We start from the raw sequence: 16610 nt of genomic DNA, 5'->3' as shown, positions 1-16610 counted from the left end.
ATTAGTCACTTTCAGGCCCAAGGCAATGTACTGGTCAATGCTAGAACAGCAGAAGAACTAGACACTATTAACAGTCATGGGGATGAACACCTACCGAGAAGCAACAACCTTTCCCTTCCCACATACACCACCACCCCTCAGCCCACTAACACCTCTCTCAGACCACAGTGTATCTGAGAAGAGTGGAATCCAACCATGAAGCATCACGGCCCAATAAATTACATGGTACTAAACATGCTTATAGATGGAGTGCAAACAGCACAGAAATCTACTAAAAAGCCATTAGTAGCCAAAAAATACAAATCTCTACTGGACAACTTTTTAGCCTTAACATTCTCCTATACCAATGAAGGTGTACATTTGGCTGTTTGGAACATAAACTTTATATTTGACAAATTTTAGCCTCCTTGGCTAATCAAAATAAATATAAGAGCAAACCAAAAAAAAAGAGATATTGAAAAATGGTTTGATAATGATTGCAAAAAATCTAAGGAAGTAATTGAAAAATATATCTAATCAAAAACACAAAACCAGGCAACAAAAATATACGCCTTCAATATGGGGAAACACTGAAGCAATACTAACACACCCTAAGAACAAAAAAGGAACAGCACTTACCCTCCACACTCTAATTGACAAACAAGTAAACCAAAACAATGGCAAAATCTACTCATGTTTTGTAGACTTCAAGAAAGCATTTGATTCAATTTGACACAAAAGGTATTTTTTATAAACTAAAAGAAAATGGTATTGAGGGAAAACATATGTTAATAAATCAATGTAACCTAAAAACAAATGTGCTGTTAAAATTGGCAACAAACAAACAGACTTCTTCTCTCAGCGACGTGGAGTGAAACAGGGTTGCACAATAAGTCCAACACTATTTAACATCTACATTAATGAATTGGCAAAAACATCAGAAGAATCTGCAGCACCTGGTCTCACCCTACAGAACACTGAAATCAAGTGTCTGCTGTACGCAGATGGCCTGGTGCTACTGTCTCCAAGTAAGGAGGGGTTACAGCAGCATCTAGATCATCTGCACAGGTTCTGTCAGACCTGGGCTCTGACAGTTAACCTAAAAACCCTGAATATAATGATAATCCAAAAAAGGTCAGGAAATCAGGATCACAAATATAAATTCTAATTGGACACAGTTCTATTAGAACAAACCAAAAACTATACATATCTATGACTAGATATCAGCAACACAGATAGCTTTCACATGGCTGTAATCGAGCTGAGAGACAAAGTTCTAGAACCAATTGCTATATATGGCAGCGAAGTATGGGGTCCCCTCTCTAATAATGATGTAACAAAATGTGACAAACATCCAATCGAAATACTGCATGCAGATCTTTGCAAGACTGTAGTACAAGTGCAAAGAAAAACTCAAAGTAGCACATGTAGAGCAGAACTGGGACAATCGAATAGAAAAAAATTGCCATCAAATTGTACAACCATCTAAAAACAAGCAACCCCTAAAACATTTGATCACACAGCCCTACAATGTCAAGAGATGAAACTAGAGGTCAACCGAATATCATTTTTCAACGCCGATACCGATACTGTTTATTGGAGGACCAAAAAAGCCGATACTGATTAATTGGCCAATTTTTTATTTCTTTATTTGTAATAATGACAATTACAACAAATACTGAATCAACACTTGTTTTAACTTAATATAATACATAAATAAAATCAATTTAGCCTCAAATAAATAATGAAACATGTTCAATTTGGTTTAAATAATGCAAAAACAAAGTGTTGGAGAAGAAAGTAAAAGTGCAATATGTGCCATGTAAGAAAGCTAACGTTTAAGTTCCTTGCTCAGAACATGAGAACATATGAAAGCTGGTGGTTCCTTTTAACATGAGTCTTCAAAATTCCCAGGTAAGAAGTTTTAGGTTGTAGTTATTATAGGAATTATAGGACTATTTCCCTCTATACTATTTGTATTTCATTAACATTTGACTATTGGATTGCTAGTGTAACAATATAGCCTCCGTCCCTCTCCTCACTCCTCCCTGGGCTCGAACCAGGAACACAACGACAACAGCCACCCTTGAAGCAGCGTTACCCATGCAGAGCAAGGGAAACAACCACTGCAAGTCTCAGAGCGAGTGACGTTTGAAACACTACTAGCCAGCCATTTCACTTCGGTTACACCAGCCTCATCTCGGGAGTTGATAGGCTTGAAGTCATAAACAGCGCAATGCTTGACGCACAACGAAGAGCTGCTGGCAAACGCATGAAAGTGCTGTTTGAATGAATGTTTACGTGTCTGCTTCTGCCTGCCACTGCTCAGTCAGATACTTAGATACTTGTATGCTTGTATGCTCAGTCAGATTATACGCAATGCAGGACACGCTAGATAATATCTAGTAATATCATGAACCATGTGTAGTTAAATGGTGATTATGATTGATAGATTTTTTTTATAAGATAAGTTTCATGCTAGCTAGCAACTGACCTTGGCTTACTGCATTCGCGTAACAGGCAGTCTCCTTGTGGAGTGCAACAAGAGGCAGGTCGTTATTGCGTTGGACTAGTTAACTGTAAGGTTGCAAGATTAGATCCCCCGAGCTGACAATGTGAAAATCTGTCATTCTGCCCCTGAACGAAGCAGTTAACCCACCGTTCCTATGCCGTCATTGAAAATAAGAATGTGTTCTTAACTGACTTGCCTAGTTAAATAAAGATTAAATAAAGGTGTAACATTTTTTTTATAGTAAATTTTAAAAAATACAAAAATCGGCAAATCGGTGTCGGAAAATACCGATTTCCGATTGTTATGAAAACTTGAAATTGGCCCTAATTAATCGACCATTCCAATTAATCGGTCGACCTCTAGATGAAACAAGAGAAGAGTTCCCTCAGTCAGCTGGTTCTGAGGCTCAGTTCACTAACCCAAACCAACACCATAGAGCCTCAGGACAACACTCAGAAAAATTGGCTTCCTGTAGCACTAATTTCAATAAGTTTTGGGACACTGGAAAGTCCATGGAGAATAAGAGCACCTCCTCCCAGCTGCCCATGGCACTGAGGACAGGAAACGAGTCACACCGATAAATCTACGATAATCGATCATTTCAATAAGCATTTTTCCACAGCTGGCTATGCTTTCCACCTGGCTACCCCTACCCCGGCCAACACCTCAGCACCCCCTGCAGCAACTTGCCCAACCCCCCACCCGCATCTCCTTCACCCAAATCCAAACAGCTGTTGTTCCGAAAGAGCTGCAAAATCTGGATCCCTACAAATCAGCTGGGCTAGACAATCTGGACCCTCTCTTTCTAAAATGATCTGCTGAAATGGTTGCAACCCCTATTACTAGCCTATTCAACCTCTCTTTCGTATCATCTGAGATCCCCAAAGACTGGAAAGCTGCTGTGGTCATCCCCCTCTTTAAAGGGGGAGACACCTTAGACCCAAACTGCTATAGACCTACAACCATCCTGCCCTGCCTTTCTAAAATCTTCGAAAGCCAAGTTAATAAACAGATCACCGACCATTTCGAATCCCACCGTACCTTCTCCACTATGTAATCTGGTTTCCGAGCTGGTCATGGGTGCACCTCAGCCACGCTCAATGTCCTAAACAATATAATAACCGCCATCGATAAAAGACAGTACGTCTTCATCGACCTGGCCAAGGCTTTCGACTCTGTCAATCAGTGCATTCTTATCGACAGACTCAACAGCCTTGGATTCTCAAATGACTGCCTCACCTGGTTCACCAACTACTTCTCAGATAGAGTTCAGTGTGTCAAATCGAAGGGCCTGTTGTCCGGACCTCTTGCAGTCTCTATGGGGATGCCACAGGGCTCAATTCTCGGGCCAACTCTTCTCTGTATATATCAATGATGTCGCTCTTGCTGTTGGTGATTCTCTGATCCACCTCTACACAGACGACACCATTCTGTATACATCTGGCCTTTCTTTGGACAGTTAACAAACCTCCAAACGAGCTTCAACACCATACAACACTCCTTCCATGGCTTCCATCTGCTTTTAAATGCTAGTAAAACTAAGTGCATGCTCTTCAACCGATTGCTGCCCGCACCCTCCCTCCCGCCCGACCAGCATCACTACTCTGGATGGTTCCGACTTAGAATATGTGGACAACTACAAATACCTAGGTGTCTGGTTAGACCGTAAACTTTCCTTCCAGACTCACATTAAGCATCTCCAATCCAAAGTTAAATCAAGAATCGGCTTCCTATGTCGCAACAAAGCCTCCTTCACTCATGCCGCCAAACATACCCTCGTGAAACTGACTATCCTACCGATCCTTGACTTTGGCGATGTCATTTACAAAATAGCCCCAAACACTCTACTCAGCAAACTGGATGTACTCTATCACAGTGCCATCCGTTTTATCACCAAAGCCCCATATACTACCCACCACTGCGACCTGTATGCTGTCGTTGGCTGGCCCTCCGTCGCCAAATCAACATATCCGTCGCCAAATCCACTGGCTCCAGGTCATCTATAAGTCTTTGCTAGGTAACGCCCCGCCTTATCTCAGCTCACTGGTCACCATAGCAACACCCACCCGTAGCACGCGCTCCAGCAGGTATATTGCACTGGTTATCCCCAAAGCCAACACTTCCTTGGGCCGCCTTTCCTTCTACTTCTCTGCTGCCAATGACTGGAACGAATTTCAAAAATCATCTAATCTGGAGTCTTATATCTCCCTCTCTAACTTTAAGCATCAGCTATCAGAGCAACTTACCAATCACTGTACCTGTACACATCCAATCTGTAAATAGCACACCCAACTACCTCATCCCCATATTTTTACTTACCCTCTTGCTCTTTTGCACCCCAGTATCTCTACTTGCACTTCATCATCTGCACATATATCACACCAGTATTAATGCTAAATTGTAATTATTTTTGCCTCTATGGCCTATTTATTGCCTACCTCCCTATCCTTCTACATTTGCACACACTGTACATAGATCTTTCTATTTTATTTTATGTTATTGACTGTGTTTGTTTATGTGTAACTCTGTGTTGTTGTAGCACCGCTTTGCTTAATCTTGGCCAGCTCGCAGTTGTAAATTACAACTTGTTCTCAACTGGCCTACCTGGTTAAATAAAGGTAAAATAAAAATAAAATATATATACACTGCTCAGAAAAATAAAGGGAACACTTAAACAAGACAATGTAACTCCAAGTCAATCACACTTCTGTGAAATCAAACTGTCCACTTAGGAAGCAACACTGATTGACAATTAATTGCACATGCTGTTGTGCAAATGGAATAGACAACAGGTGGAAATTATAGGCAATTAGCAAGACACCCCCAATAAAGGAGTGGTTCTACAGGTGGTGACCACAGACCACTTCTCAGTTCCTATGCTTCCTAGCTGATGTTTTGGTCACTTTTGAATGCTGGCGGTGCTTTCACTCTAGTGGTAGCATGAGACGGAGTCTACAACCCACACAAGTGGCTCAGATAGTGCAGCTCATCCAGGATGGAACATCAATGCGAGCTGTGGCAAGGAGGTTTTCTGTGTCTGTCAGCGTAGTGTCCAGAGCATGGAGGCGCTACCAGGAGACAGGCCAGTACATCAGGAGATCTGGAGGAGGTCGTAGGAGGGCAACAACCCAGCAGCAGGACCGCTACCTCCGCCTTTGTGCAAGGAGGAGCAGGAGGAGAACTGCCAGAGCCCTGCAAAATGACCTCCAGCAGGCCACAAAGTGCATGTGTCTGTTTCTAACCGTTTGAGCAGACTCCATGAGGGTGGTATGAGGGCCCGACGTCCACAGGTGGGGGTTGTGCTTACAGCCCAACACCGTGCAGGATGTTTGGCATTTGCCAGAGAACACCAAGATTGGCAAATTCGCCACTGGCGCCCTGTGCTCTTCACAGATGAAAGCAGGTTCACACTGAGCACATGTGACTGACGTGACAGAGTCTGGAGACGCCGTGGAGAACGTTCTGCTGCCTGCAACATCCTCCAGAATGACCGGTTTGGCGGTGGGTCAGTCATGGTGTGGGGTGGCATTTCTTTGGGGGGCCGCACAGCCCTCCATGTGCTCACCAGAGGTAGCCTGACTGCCATTAGGTACCAAGATGAGATCCTCAGACCCCTTGTGAGACCATATGCTGGTGCGGTTGGCCCTGGGTTCCTCCTAATGCAAGACAATGCTAGAACTCATGTGGCTGGAGTGTGTCAGCAGTTCCTGCAAGAGGAAAGCATTGATGCTATGGATTGGCCCGCCCGTTCCCCAGATCTGAATCCAATTGAGCACATCCGGGACATCATGTCTCGCTCCATCCACCAACGCCACGTTGCCCCACAGAATGTCCAGGAGTTGGCGGATGCTTTAGTCCAGGTCTGGGAGGAGATCCCTCAGGAGACCATCCGCCACCTCATCAGGAGCATGCCCAGGCATTGTAGGGAGGTCATACAGGCACGTGGAGGCCACACACAAAATGAGCCTTATTTTGACTTGTTTTAAGGAAATTTCATCAAAGTTGGATCAGCCTGTAGTGTGGTTTTCCACTTTAATTTTGAGTGTGACTCCAAATCCAGACCTCCATGGGTTGATAAATTTGATTTCCATTGATAATTTTTGTGATTTTGTTGTCAGCACATTCAACTATGTAAAGAAAAAAGTATTTAATAAGAATATTTCATTCATTCAGATCTAGGATGTGTTATTTTAGTATTCCCTTTATTTTTTTGAGCAGTGTATATAAATCTGGCACAACCAAATCATCATAAAGCAAAAATAAAAATATATCACCTATTGGAAAGACACTACAAAAAAATCTATGTAAATATCCATGCTATTTGGCTCTGAACTGACAGTACATGGTGGCAGACAATTTGACCACTGACTGATAGAAAACTGAGGAAAACAGTGTCTAGATACAGACTCAGTGAGCACAGTCTGGCTATAGACACCAGTCATCAGAGGCAAACTTGGCTGCCCAGAGAGGACAGACTGTGCTCACTCCGCTCCAGGGGACGGGTAGAGACAGAGCTGCATTCCCTATTACACTTTGACAAATAATCAGACCTCAGGGAAATCTTTCTTTGACAAAATTATCAATTCAGTATAACGAATTTAAACATTTTAAAATGTAAAAAAAAAAATGTATGTATTGGTTGAAAAGCCAAATATGTGTCCCCCTGCCACAACCTGAGTGAAAATTGTAATGTAATGTCAATTTCCCAGTTTGGTTTTGTTTTGGCTTTCATACCATGTCATGTGGCTTCTCCATCATGTTGAGACTGGTCTACTACTATTGCTTTAATGTATTGTTTAGAGGTCGACCGAATATGATTTTTCAACGCTGATACGAATTATTGGAGGACCAAAAAAAGCCGATGCCGATTAGAAAATATATATTTGTAATGACAATTACAACAATACTGAAAGAACACTTATTTTAACTCAATATAATACATAAATAAAATCAATTTAGCCTCAAATAAATAATGAAACATGTTCCATTTGGTTTAAATAATGCAAAAACAAAGTGTTGGAGAAGAAAGTAAAAGTGCAATATGTGCCATGTAAAAAAGCTAATGTTTAAGTTCCTTGCTCAGAACATGAGAACATATGAAAGCTGGTGGTTCCTTTTAACATGAGACTTCAATATTCCAAGGTAAGAGGTTTTAGGTTGTAGTTATAGTATTTATAGGACTATTTCTCTCTATGCCATTTGTATTTCATATATGTTCTTATAGGCACTTTAGTATTGCCTGTGTAACAGTATAGCTTCCGTTCCTCTCCTCGCCCCTAACTGGGCTCGAACCAGGAACACATCGACAACAGCCACCCTCAAAGTTGCGTTACCCATGCAGAGCAAGGGGAACAACTACTCCAAGTCTCAGATCGAGTGATGTTTGAAATGCTACTAGTGCGCACCCCGCTAACTAGCTAGCCATTTCACATCGGTTACACCGGCCTAATCTCAGTAAAAAAGTGTTGTTTGAATGAATACTTACGAGCCTGCTGGTGCCTACCATCGCTCAGTCAGACTGCTCTATCAAATCATAGACTTAATTATAACATAATTACACACAGAAATACGAGCCTTTGGTCATTAATATGGTCGAATCCGGAAACTATCATTTCGAAAACAAAACGTTTATTATTATCGCATATCATATCGCAAGAGAAGTGACAATTTCACCTGGTTAATATTGCCTGCTAACCTGGATTTCTTTTAGCTAAATATGCAGGTTTAAAAACATATACTTCTCTGTATTGATTTTAAGAAAGGCATTGATGTTTATGGTTAGGTACACGTTGGAGCAACGACCGCAAATGCGCACCGCATCGATTCTATGCAACGCAGGGCACGCTATAGATAAACTAGTAATATCAACCACCATGTGTAGTTAACTAGTGATTTTTTTAAAGATATGTTTAATGCTGGCTAGCAACTTACCTTGGTTTATTACTGCATTCACGTAACAGGTAGGCTCGTGGAATGCAATGAGAGGCAGGTGGTTAGAGCGTTGGACTAGTTAACTGTAAGGTTGCAAGATTGAATCTCTGAGCTGACAAGGTCGAAATCTGTCGTTCTGCCCCTGAACAAGGCAGTTAACCCACCGTTCCTAGGCCGTCACTAAAAATAAGAACGTGTTCTTAACTGACTTGCCTAGTCAAATAATGGTGTAAAAAAATAATTTAAAATAAAAATACAATTTGATAATCGGCCAAATCGGTCCTTAAATACCGATTTCCAATTGTTATGAAAACTTGAAAAATCGGCCCTAATTAAATCGGCCATTCCAATTAATCTGTGGACCTCTAGTATTGTTATTCTCATTAATATTGTTGTTGTTGTTAATAGTAATCCCATTTCCACTACTATTAGAATTGATGTTGGTCCCACCCTTTTTTGTTATATGTATACTTTGACAATGTAAGTAATTTAACATGCCATGTCAATAAAGTCTACTGAATTGAATTTTGAGAGAGAGAGAGATTTAAGTTAATTAAGGACCACAGAGACTGTTTCTCTACTATATTGTAACATGATAAATCTGTCAAACTCTTGGCCTCTTGGGGCAGCGTGTTCAGTAGAGTTAAATTAAAGGTGACAGCAGCATGAGTAATGTCTATGAAATAAATGTAATAGAGATTCGGAACCTGAACACTTCTAATTCAAATTGAAGTGGGTTACAATAGATATACTGAAAACACACTGGAAACACCCTCTGCTCTGATATGGTCGTCATGATCTATTTTGTGTTGTTATAGGTTCAACTAAACAGTGTCTCTTTCTTTACGTTGTCAAAGAAACAGCACACTATCACCGATTTCACCTTTGCATATTGTTTCAGTAGGCCTATAATGTAAACGTACAAAGTAGCATCTAGGAGGCACAGATGTCTGTTAGTGGGAAACGACCTATGCTTTGTGGTTTGCAGCAGCAGTGAATGAGTTATTGAGAAGATTGTGATTGTGTCCAGCTACTGGCAGCCTCCTCTGCTCTACTCCCTTCTGCCCCGTGCCCCGAGCTCTGAGCCCCCTGTGGGATCCAGCAGAGAGGGACAATACTGTAGCCACATCAAGTCCGTAGCCACATAAAGCATACTGATCCTAATGCAACACAACGCCCAGTCAAAACTACCCCTTCCAGGACACACGCCAGGATCCCAACCACAGCCACAGTGCCCGCCATTTCAGACATTTGGCACTCGCTTTCACAGATCAAAACAATTTCTCGCAGCAGAATCACAGGGAGTCATACAGCAGAGTGGAGGGTCATTTCGAGTAGAAGAAAAAATACACAAAAATAACATTTTCTACCAAAAGGGCCCAGCTGATCTCCATGTGACCGGAGCGTGGGTTTACTAAATGGATTTCACCACATGGGAGGCAAATGGGATTTACATTTTTAGACGTAGAAAACAATATTGCAGCAGTTGGATGCTTATATTCATAATTGTGTGTTCAGTAGCATATTACATAGCAGAAAGCCTTTTAAGACATTTTCATAATTCATTGTGGACTTAAAAAACTATTTCTTCCACAAATAATGGGGATCATTTTTGCCCCCTGCAAGACAACTTTGGACAGCCCCAGTTTGTTTACTGCAAGAAGCTGTAAAATGCATTTGACATTTAGGGAGGAAGTGAGTGATTGAAGAAAAAAAAACTAAACTAAACAGATTTAAAAAAAAAAAAAAAAGTAAGCTCATTCTGATTAATCTCTCTCCAGATATTGCGAACTAAAATACAACCTTACTATCAGCTTGAGAGAGGAAATTCATAGCAGGGATGATATAACAATTCACACTTAACTGAATTCTTGGCAAAGCTCTTGGGAAAACCAATTAGACCCACAGATTTCCAATACATTACAGGCTTTAGCTAAACCAGCGAATAAAAAGCCTACATTAGGATTGATTAGAATCATATGGCCCCATTATCCTGAGCATCCTTTATTAAGACATAGTGAGATGGGAGCAGAGTAATCATAGGGATGGATTATTAAGACAAAACTAGACGATAACAGAGTAATCATACACTCTTAGAATAAAGGGTTTCAAAACGGTTCTGCGGCTGTCCCCATAGGAGAACCCCTTTTGGTTCCAGGTAGAACACTTGACTTCATTGTAGAAGCCTCTGTGGAAAGGGTTTCACAAAAAACCCAGAAGGGTTCAACTGGGACCAAAAAGGGTTCTTCAAAAGGGTTATCCTATGGGGACAGCCGAAGAACCGTTTTAAGTTCTAGATAGCATCTTTGTGTATGATGGCGCTGACGGTATCTCATCCACTGAGCATGGCAGGTATCACTGAGATGTTCACAGACACACTTTAAAGGGACACACTTTAAAGGGACAATCTGCAGTTCAAACAATAACAAAGCAGTCACCAATGTTTTGGTACACTAAAATTCCTAGACAGAGCTATGAATGCAAGAACTGACAATCCATAACAAATTATAGTTTTAACCATGTTTTGAGGATATATAGTACAATAACATTGTTTACAAACAAAGGAGTTATACAAACTTCTATTTTGGGTTCTGAAGGTGTATGACATTTGAACTAAGCTCAAGAGGCATTTTTATAAGTTATATTCTTTAAGAATCAATAGGTATTCAGTATTCGCCAAAAGATTGGACACACCTACTCACTCCAGGGTTTTTCTTTATTAAGACATCAAAACTATGAAATAACACATATGGAATCATCTTAAACAAATCAAAATATATTTTATATTCTTTAAAGTAGCCACCCATTGCCTTGACACCACATATGTTGAGCACTTGTTGGGTGCTTTTCCTTCACTCTGCGGTCCAGCTCATCCCAAAACCATCTCAATTGGGTTGAGGTCTGGTGATTGTGGAGGCCAGGTCATCTGAAGCAGCACCATCACTCTACTTCTTGGTCAAATAGCCCTTAACACAGCCTGGAGGTGTATTTTGGGTCATTGTCCTGTTGAAAAACAAATGACAGTACCACTAAGCGCAAACTAGATGGGACGGCGTATCATTGCAGAATGCTTTTAAAAAATGTCTTTATTTCACATTTAACCAGGTAGGTCAGTTGAGAACAAGTTCAACTGTTCAACAAGTTCAACTGCGACCTAGCCAAGATAAAGCAAAGCAGTGCGACAAAAACACAGAGTTACACATGGGATAAAGAAACGTACAGTCAATAACATGATAGAGAAATATATATACAATGTGTGCAAATGTAGTAAGATATGGGAGGTAAGGCAATTTAGCAATTAAACACTGGAGTGATAGATGTGCATATGAGATACTGGGGTGCAAAAGAGCAAAAATAAATAACAATATGGGGATGAGGTAGTTGGGTGGGCTATTTACAGATGGGCTGTGCACAGGTGCAGTGATCAGACAGCTGATGCTTAAAGTTAGTGAGGGAGATAAGTCTCCAGCTTCAGTGATTTTTGCAATTAGTTCTGGAAGGAAAGGTGGCCAAAGTAGGAGTTGGCGTTGGGGATGACCAGTGAAATATACCTGCTGGAGCGCGTGCTATGGGTGGGTGTTTCTATGGTGACCCGTGAGCTGAGATAAGGAGGGCTTTACCTAGCAAAGACTTATAGATGACCTGGAGCCAGTGGGTTTGGCGATGAATATGAAGCAAGGGCCAGTCAACGAGAGCATACAGGTCGCAGTGGTGGTAGTATATGGGGCTTTGGTGACAAAACAGATGGCACTGTGATAGCAACCTGGATGTAGTCTGAGTAGAGTTTTTGGAGGCTATTTGGTAAATGACATCGCCAAAGTCAAGGATCGGTAGGATAGTCAGTTTTACGAGGATTTGTTTAACAGCATGAGCGAAGGAGGCTTTGTTTGCCGAAATAGGAAGCAGATTATTGATTTCATTTTGGATTGGAGATGCTTAATGTGAGTCTGGAAGGAGAGTTTACGGTCTAACCAGAGGTCTGTTAACAGTGTCCAAAGAAAGGCCAGAAGTATACAGAATGGTGTTGTCTGAGTAGAGGTGGATCAGAGAATCACCAGCAGCAAGAGCGACATCATTGATATATACAGAGAAGAGAGTCGACCCGAGAATGAAGCCCTGTGGCCCCCCCATAGAGACTGCCAGAGGTCCGGACAACAGGCCCTCCGATTTGACACACTGAACTCTGTCAGAGAAGTAGTTGGTGAACCAGGCGAGGCAGTCATTTGAGAAACCAAGGCTGTTGAGTATGCCGATAAGAATGCGGTGATTGACAGAGTTGAAAGCCTTGGCCAGGTCGATGAAGACGGCTGCACAGTACTGTCTTTTATCGATTGCGGTTATGAAATCGTTTAGGACCTTGACCGTGGCTGAGGTGCACCCATGACCAGCTCAGAAACCAGATTGCATAGTGGAGAAGGTACGGTGGGATTCGAAATGGTTGGTGATCTGTTTGTTAACTTGGCTTTCGAAGATTTTAGAAAGGCAGGGCAGGACTGGGCCAGTTTCATCATAGCGCTTGATGGTTTTTGCGACTACACTTGAAGATTTCTTGACGTTCCGCATTGACTGACCTTCATGACTTAATGTAATGATAGACTGTCGTTTCTCTTTGCTTATTTGGGCTGTTCTTGCCATAATATGGACTTTACCAAATAGTGTTATCTTCTGTATACCAACTCTACCTCGTCCCAACACAACTGATGGGCTCAAATGCATTAAGAAGGAAAGAAATTCCACAAATTAACAAGGCACACCTGTTAATGGAAATGTATTCCAGGTGACCACCTCATGAAGCTGGTTGAGAGAATGCCTAGAGTGTGCAAAGTTGTCATCAAGGCAAAGGGTGGCTACTTCGAAGAATCTCAAATGTAAAATATATTTTGATTTGTTTAACACTTTTTGGTTACTAAATTACATGATTCCATATGAGTTATTTAATAGTTTTGAGGTCTTCACTATTATTCTACAATGTAGAAACCAGTAAAAATGAAGAAAAACCCTGTAATGGGTGTGTCCAAACCTTTGACTGGTACTATATATATATCATTAATTAAAAAGTCTAAACATAGATGTACCAATTGCAGATTTCCCATTTAACACACATACAACCCACTCAGGTTGAACATGTAATTATGTGGTTTAATGTCTTGTATGGGGACGTGCTTATCTAGAAAACAGACATGGACAAAACAAGAACACACACCACACATACACTGAATGAGAAGAAACATCTACATGTCAAACTGTGTGATTAATGGCTATTGATGAAGCCTGGAGCGAAGGGGGAGAGAGAGGGAAGGGAAGGAGAGAAGAGGGGACATATCTCTCACAGGCTTATCCAAACACCTAATCTATGTTGAAGATTAAACATTGTTATAGGGGTGGGGGTGGACTGTGCAGAGAGCAATGGAGTGTTTGTGCTGTACTGCACAACATCTTGTACAATCAACTCCCAAGATGGTCATCAGATCAGAACAGAGCAGAAAGGATTGCATTAGCTTTAACAACCTCCACACACCACGTTCCATAAACACTGTCAAAACAGTCACACTTTGCAACAACCATGTCAGAGTGTGGTTAAGTGACATGGTTACCCAGGGGCCTCTAACTAACTAGCACGTGTATCCAGCATACGATGGCTGTCTGGGGGAGTGTGGCGTGCCGTGCCAAGTGTGCGAGGAGAGATATGGGGAGTGGGAGTGTAGTATACTGTATGCATGTGTGTGTGTGTGTATGCGTGTGTGTGCGCAGGCGTGCCAGGAGAGACAGTGTGAGTGGGAGTAGTGTTGACAGCAGAGTGAGTTCTCCGGGTGTAGGAGGGTGTTGATAACCTCTGGGTCATCCCATACACACACACACCACACACACAGCAGCCAACAAACACACACATAGAAAGGACACCAAGTCTAATGCAATCATGTTGGATCTGTGTCCAACAAGTGAGTAATGTTTAATAAATCAGCCAAGAATTTGCTCTGTTGACAGGTATAGAACCCGATCTCGATCTTGTTCCAAAATTGTTCACAGGTTACATATCCTTTCTTTGATTGAATTGTAATAACGTCACACAGAGATAAATGTTCTGGTACATGCAAGAGCTTTTTATAAGCCTGCAAAGTGGCCAGCAAAATTTGATTCACTTGACAGCTTGGCTTGTTTACTTTGTTAAAAGGCTTTCTGACAGTAAAAGCCTTTCTATCTTGACAGACATTCATCTCCATGCTAACAAATGGTCTTACATGGGTGGCCAGCTCCCTTCACCTCATAAAGTCTGTCGGGCAATCCATCACACACACACACACACACACACACACACACACACACACACACACACAGAGAGAACAATTAAGAGAGATAAATATGAAAGCCCTCCACCCCAATAGACGCCCCTGGCCTGGATCTGCAGTTGATGGACGATTATTACATTTTTTTCACTGTTCTGTGGAGTGACAGATTAATGCATTAGCCACCAGAGCTGGCGGAAGTGGACACTGCCTTAGACACTCGAGGGGACATGAATCCTAACCTTTATATACCCACATTGACAGAATTAAAAAAGACTCACAGCTTTTTTTAAACAGAAAGACAGCCTCTATTGAATAAGAAGTAGTGTCTCTGTCTCGCCGCAAATATACTAGGTATACACAAGAGGGCTTGGCAGCCAAAAAGGCAGCTTGGAAAGCCCACCAAATTTGTTCTCAGTAATTGCAGAATTAGACAGACAGTTGAGGGAAAGGAAACTCAAACTCTCTCTCTCGAGCGTATTCCAGATCCGTTCATCTCATGCAATCTGATGGAATCCCTGTAGTTTGTACACTAAAACAACATGAATGGACAGCCCGATAGACAGACATCATCATTCTGCCACCACAATCTTCCTTCACCTAATCCAGTAGTGTTTTGGGTAACTTGTTGAGTTGGCTAATATCAGATTTGCTGGGCATCAGGGTTATGATGGAAACAGAGTTTAAGAGTCATGCAATTTGTTGATCCTGATGATCAGTCCTATCTAGTCTAGGAGGTCTACTCTGCGATGGCTGTTGTGTGAGTGTGACCCCAGATATCCTTCAGAAAGACAGGGCCTGGTAGGGCCCCATTGCAAAACAGAGTGCAAAGCTTTTGAATTAATATCTAATGGGAGATTATAGACAACTCTTTATTTCAGTATTCAAATCACCAGTTTAATTAGAATGAGAGAGATTATGTTTTCTCTCAGTTCTGCGTAGGCTTCTATCGTCAGTATGTTAATGCCTTTTGTTGATGTTCAAATCCCAAACCATAACAAACCACTGGCAGTTGACCTTGGGGTCGGTCCGATAACCTTGGAAACCAAAACTATTTATTTGCAGTAAATGTTTTTTGGAGCCTTATGTTACAGTTTGGCTTCTGGGGGCAGAACTTTAATTACATTACATTTCCATCCGAAATAGAAAACAAATGTGAGAAATGCTTTTTCTCATTCGTACGTGAATTGAGCATGGTGTTGATTGCTCCCCTCAGGGGCTAACTAGTTAATGAGGTATGAATGACACATTGTGTTGAAGGCACCTGTCTGTCATTACAGACGCAAACAAGTGAAATAGTTACCCTGCAGACAATATAACTGTTAGATAGCAGGGTGTTGTTTATGCTAATTCTACTGTATTTCACAGATTATGTATATACAGTGGGGCAAAAAAGTATTTAGTCAGCCACCAATTGTGCAAGTTCTCCCACTTAAAAAGATGAGAGAGGCCTGTAATTTTCATCATAGGTACACTTCAACTATGACAAAATGAGAAAAAAAATCCAGAAAATCACATTTCAGGATTTTTTATGAAATTATTTGCCAATTAATAAGTATTTGGTCAATAACAAAAGTTTCTCAATACTTTGTTATATACCCTTTGTTGGCAATGACAGAGGTCAAATGTTTTCTGTAAGTCTTCACAAGGTTTTCACACACTGTTGCTGGTATTTTGGCCCATTCCTCCATGCAGATCTCCTCTCGAGCAGTGATATTTTGGGGCTGTTGCTGGGCAACACAGACTTTCAACTCCCTCCAAAGATTTTCTATGGGGTTGAGATCTGGAGACAGGCTAGGCCACTCCAGGACCTTGAAATGAGTCTTACGAAGCCACTCCTTCATTGCCCGGGCAGTGTGTTTGGAATCATTGTCATGCTGAAAGACCCAGCCACGTTTCATCTT

General features: G+C 41.5%; 1 protein-coding gene across 5 annotated transcripts in view; it reads right to left on the bottom strand.

Annotated features, from left to right (window-relative positions):
* Positions 1–16610, bottom strand: part of LOC112224267 (semaphorin-5B) — a 202061-nt gene that overhangs the window by 106925 nt on the left and 78526 nt on the right. The window lies entirely within an intron of this gene.

This window comes from Oncorhynchus tshawytscha, linkage group LG03 (genome assembly GCF_018296145.1).
Source record: "Oncorhynchus tshawytscha isolate Ot180627B linkage group LG03, Otsh_v2.0, whole genome shotgun sequence".
NCBI classification, from domain to species: Eukaryota; Metazoa; Chordata; class Actinopteri; order Salmoniformes; family Salmonidae; genus Oncorhynchus; species Oncorhynchus tshawytscha.
This window is presented reverse-complemented; position numbering and strand designations above follow the sequence as displayed.